This window comes from Nelumbo lutea, chromosome 5 (genome assembly GCF_056320005.1).
Source record: "Nelumbo lutea isolate HS-2025 chromosome 5, American lotus-T2T, whole genome shotgun sequence".
Classification (NCBI taxonomy): domain Eukaryota; kingdom Viridiplantae; phylum Streptophyta; class Magnoliopsida; order Proteales; family Nelumbonaceae; genus Nelumbo; species Nelumbo lutea.
In genome coordinates, this window is record NC_142688.1 from 63,792,437 (window position 1) to 63,798,436 (window position 6,000).

The following is a 6,000-nucleotide window of genomic DNA, read 5'->3' on the forward strand; positions in this document are numbered from 1 at the left end:
GCCATGGTTGCAAAGACTGGATAATTTTTTTCATGTCCACTCAACTAGTTTAAAATATCAAAATTATTCATTTCCTTTGAGTCCAAGGAATCACCTAAACTACAAAAATTTGCTTTTAAATAAAAATTAAGTTCAATAAATGAACTTGTTGATGAAGTGGTAGTAGATTTCTACCTCCTACTTATTAGAGTCCAAACATTTTCTTTTCCACTACTAGAATTAGTTGTTTCAAAAGTGGAAGTTGTGTTAGACAGTGTATGCCCTTAGCTCCAATTAGATTGATGTACTGATACATTTATTGTAAATGAGTAAAAGTACATAAATGTTACATGTTATAAATGGTATGTTTCTGTGTAATTACTCTTATTATGAGATTCGTGTTATTTTAGAATGTTCTTAGCCATTGGATAGACTTGGGAAAATTTATCCTGCCAAGGCTGACACTAATGCGCTGCCAAGAAGGTTGGGGCAGCTTGTCTCAGTTGCCAGGGTTAGACCCGGAGCACATGTAGTGTGTGTTTGTTTGACACACTGAACCCAGACCATTTTCCAGTTGTGCCTTGGACCTTGTAGACTAGTGGGCAAAACTAGAAAGTTGCACATAACCCCTAAACTCGATTATGGTATTTTATTGGGTGTTGGATTGGGCTGTCATTGATATGACAATCAGTGAGATCCTTTGGGGGTCAAAACTTGGGTATGTTGGGGCAATCTGAGAATTCACTTGAGTAGGTAATCATAGTGACAAGATCAGCCCCTTTGTCGGACAAAGTGAATGATCCAGACTGCACTCTCTCTGATGGAAACCAAAATTGCCAACAATCAATTTCAACTATGTTTGAGACTTGTTTTTTAAAATATATTTATATGATAATATATATATATATATATATATATATATATATATATATATATATTATGTTTTAAGAAAAAGGTTTGTAAAAGGTTTTAATTCCCAAGACCCATCTGAGCAGAGAGTGTGACACTGCACCTTGTAACTAGGGGAGAGATCATTCCCTATCGGATAGTGTTTGATCATTATGGGCTGAGAGGTTAAGTGTAAGAGACCATTTAGGGTTGTTTTACCTATTGGGCTATATCTCACTTAAGTCCATTGTCCTTGGGCCTTCATAGGATGGATGGACTAAAGGATCATTTAGTGTAAATGTTGGGCCCATTAAGAGCCCATACTGATGGACTCAAGGGTCCACTGTACTTGATAGTAAATTCAACCAGGCTTTTTTCACAGAAGTTGGACTAAACCCATATGGGCTTATATGAGGTCATTGTTGGAGTCCCACTCCATATAAAGAGAACCAAATGGGGCCGCAACTATCTAGGGTCGTGAGCCACTTACGTAATGAGCCTAAAGCCCATGATTAATTAGATTAATCAAGTGGTCACATGACAGCTTAAGCAATCATGTGACATAGGCAAATATGGGTATGGATATTGGCACTACAAGAAAATTGTGCTATAGCTACTGAACTATAGCTACGAACATAAAAATCATAGCTAGAAGATGGGATATAGCTACGGATGATCTCATGTCCATAGCTATAAAATAAACTTGAGCTACGGACAGTTTGTTCATGGCTAAAAGCTAATGGTCTGTGGCTAAAAGACACCTATAGCCACAGCTATGGTCTTTCTGTTGGTGGCTAAAGATCTCTGTACCTATGGGTACAAATTATTTACAATTATAGCTATGGATTTTATTCATTCGTGGTTATAGTCATCAAGTTAATGACTAAAATTAAAGCTATTTATATGGAAAAATTTATATTGCCCAAAAGATATGATATTGAAAAGGCTTTGACCAATCAAAACCCTTGGTGAGTTTTGATAAAAATCAATTTTTTTTAAAAAATGACGTGAAACTGGAACTGTTCTAGCTAGCCGCCTATTTTCGAGTCGACGATTCAACCATTTGGTTCGAATAGACGATCCATTCTAATAAAAAATTTCAAAAATAATTAAAATTTTAAAAAAAGGCCAAAATCTTTGAACAAGTCAAATGGGTCAATGCTTTGATCACCTAGGTCAATGGGTCATTGATCGATTCAACGATTTTTGGCCAAGGACCAGGTTTGGGGGTAAAATGGAATTGGTTGCCTGGACAGTTCCTCGACCAAATGGTCTGACCAAACTATGATAGTTCAAAACAAGGTTCTAAAAACCGACCCGGAAATGGAACTGATATGGCCACCGGTTTCTGGATTAGCGGTTCGACTGTCTGGGTCAAACGGTTTGAATAGTTTAAATATGATAAATGGTGATATGTCATCTTACCCATTAGATTGGAATATTAGGGTAAGATGCATATAAATAGAAGAGAAAAAGGGTTTCATTGTTTGAGAATGAGAAACTGTCGATGGTTGAGAGAGTTTAGAAGAGAGAGAAGATCTAGAGAAGAAGAAGAAGAAGAAGAAGAAGAAGGAGGAGGAGGAGGAGGAGGAGGAGGAGGAGGAGGAGGAGGAGGAGGTTGATTATAGCATCGACGACGACGATATTAGATCTGACATTTCTCTCATTCTCATATCTTTCTTTCTTGATCAGATCTGTCATCTAGACTCTTAGCCTTCTCTTGCAGATCTCTCTCACTGATCTCTTAGCCTTCTCTTCCAGATCTTAGATCTGAGATCTAACAGATATCTCTTTTCATTCGAATACGGCTCTTATTTAATAAACCAAAAACCGTTCTCCTACTCGAATGGTTCAATGGTCAAACCATCTAGGTCAATGATTCATTGACAAATTCAACAGTTTTTGACAAAAGATTGGGTTTGGGGTAAAACAGAACCGATCGCCTAGTCAATTTCCGATACGAACAGTCCGACCGTCCGGGTCAACGATGGTTCGAAAACACAGGTTCAAAAAACCATAATAAAAGTGCATATTTGATTCATGTTCCCTTGGTATGTTTCTGTGTAATACCCTTAAATTGGACACTTAATGAGACTCATGTTAGTTTAGAATGTTCATAGCCAGTGGGTCGGTCTGGGGAGACCTATCCTAACAAGGCTGACACAGTGGTGCCACCAAGTCGGTTGGGGTGGCCTGTCTCAGTTGTCAAGGTGAGACCCTAGGCACATATAGTGTAGGATTAATTGAATCTTTGAACTGGACCAGATTTCCAGTATTCCCCTGGACCTTGGAGATTGATGGGCAAAACTAGAATGTTACACCCGACCCCTAGACTCGACTACGATACTGCACTGGGTGTCGGATTAGGCTGTCTTTGATGTACCAATCAGTGAGATCCTTAGCGGGGGTCAAAACCTGGGTATGTTGGGATAGTCTAAGATTTCATCTGACTGGGTGATCATAGTGATAGGATCGGCCCCTTTGTTGGACAAAGGTAATGATCGGGGATGCACTCTCACTGATGGAAACCAAGACTGCCGGCAGTCGATTTGAATCGTTGAGATTTGTTTTGCAAAATATATTTTATATGAGATATAAAAGTATATATATTATGGTTTCTAAATGATATGCAAAAGGTTTTAATTCCCGGGATCCATACAAGAGAGAGTGCAACACTGTTCCTTGCAGCCGAGGGAGAGGTCCTCTCTTGTTGGGCAGTGGATGATCATTATGGGCTGAGAGGTTAAGTGTAAGACCATTGAGGATAATACCTGATTGGCTAACCTTGCATCTACCCACAGTCCCTAGGTGTTATAAGGTGGCTTGGCCTAGGGACCACTTAGGGTAAGTGTTGGGCCCATAGAGACCATGAGATGGTTTTCAAGGGGTGCACTATCCATAACAGTGTATTCAGCCAGGCCTTGTAATAAAGGCTGTGCTGAACCCATGTGGCTGATGTGTAGATCAATGTTAGGGTCCCACACCATACAAGGAAGCCCAACTGGGCAACAGTTTGGAAAGCTAAATGAATACATAAACTTAAATGGGCCTTAAGCCCATTTTGAACTGGGCTAATTTGATTAGCCAATTAAAGAGGCGAATTCTGAGATGGATCAACTGATAGGATTGGGCCCAGACCCTATCCACTTAGAGAGTCCAAGATCTAAATAAGATTTAGATCTAGAAACCTCATAATTAGATTAGGAGATGGCTGATCTAATCTGTAGATAAGATAAGGGTTATCCCTTATCACTTAAAGGGACTTCTAATCGAAATATGATTTGAGTTAGCAACTCCTAATGGGATTAGGAGCTGATCCCTTTGAGATTATAAAAGGAGGAGGGGGCGGCAGCCTTTAGACATGCAAGCTACACACTCTTGTCTTTAGAGCTGAAATCACAAGAAGAGAGAATTCTGCATCCTACAAATACTCTCTTGCCTTCTCCTTCCTACAGCCGCCACCTCCAGTAGTTCGATCTCCAGTTCTTGGGAGAAATCAAGATTTGATCTTGATACCAATCTTTTGGAGAAAAGATTGGTTGAAGTTGTATTCACAAACCATCCAGTTGATTCTTACGAAGGGTCAAGTTCTTTTGGAAGAACATTGTTGATTCTGCTCCACCCTACACTGCGTCATCTTCATTGGGAGCAGATTTTGGATCCTTCCTTGGGTGTGAACACCTCCATTGGGAGATAGTGCTTCTCCGTATCAGGTATTATCCCTCCCTACTCCTTTTGGTTCAGATCTGGTTCAGTTTATGGTTTAAGAATGATCCTTGAAAATATGATTTTCTAAATAGGGAATTCGATTCCCAGTTGAAGGGAGAGAAAAAATTTTGAAATTCGCCCCTTATTCCACAATCTTTGGGTGTCCATGTGATGGATATCCTATCTCTCTAGTGGTATCAGAGCCATGGTTCAAATCTTGAACCATTCAGTTTCAGATATGAACCTGCACAAATAGGGAGAAGGCGTTCTACCCAATTTGCGCATATATGGGTTTTAGGATATTTGCTCCCAAAATTGATGGGCAAATAATCTGAAATTAATTTTATATAAATTTGATTTTTGTTTAGAATAGTTCTTTATGATTTTCTTGATTTATGGGTTGTTCATACAAGAGGAGGTCGAATTCTTAATTTGCAGTTTCTTGATTTGTTTATTACATTTGGTCATAAATAATTTTTTATTTTTATTTTTAGACTCAATGTATAGGCATTCGATCTTATGTAATTATTAATAGAAATATGATTTCTATTTTTTTTTAATTTTGGATCAAAGATGGCAGCGTAGAAAGGGAGATTTCGTAGAGAAGGGCATTTCGTAGATGGGACATTCGCTATCTGTGATTTGCAGTTTATGAAACTACAAATTGTGATCTAACCTCTATTTTGCAGGATGGGTTGTACGAACAGCCCTGTTTGACTGATTCTTGATTTTCTTTTATCAGTTCTTTAATTTCAGATTATTTTCTTGAATTAAAGATTTAATTAAAGATCAAAGCCTAGACCCATTCGAACCAAGATTGGTTCAAACTGTTTGGACCGAATAAAGAGCTTAATCAAGGCTGAAAGTCAGCCCTATTTTTTCCCACTAATGGGCCTGAGGATTGATATTTAATTAAATGATTAATTCAGCCCAACCTGTAAAGGCCTAGTTTTAAATAGTTAAAACTGCCAAAAGCCCACTTCAAAGGATAAAGCTATATGGGCTGAACTGGGTAACCCTAATTCAGCCCATATACCTAGATAATATTAATGGTTAATATTATGGATTTAAAATGGGCTTCCAATGGGCCTTATAGATAATTAATTGATTGGATCAATTTATCCCTGCATGAGATGTTTGGATGTGTTATGTGCTATGTACATGGGCCATAAGTGCTTGGCCCATGCTCATTCGACAGTGGCTCTTGCGTACACCATGGTTGAATGAACATCATTGCCATGGTGTCCCTTTTGGTCATTGGATGACCTCCTTTAGTGGTGGGCCCCACACCTCATCAAGAGGTTACGTGCAGAACCCTAGCCGATTTAAGCCCCATCGAAATCTGACTTTATGAAAGTCAGTGGGAGCCACTTTGGTTTGACCTAAATCAAACTAGGGCGTAATTAATTGTTCTCTCCAGCTAAT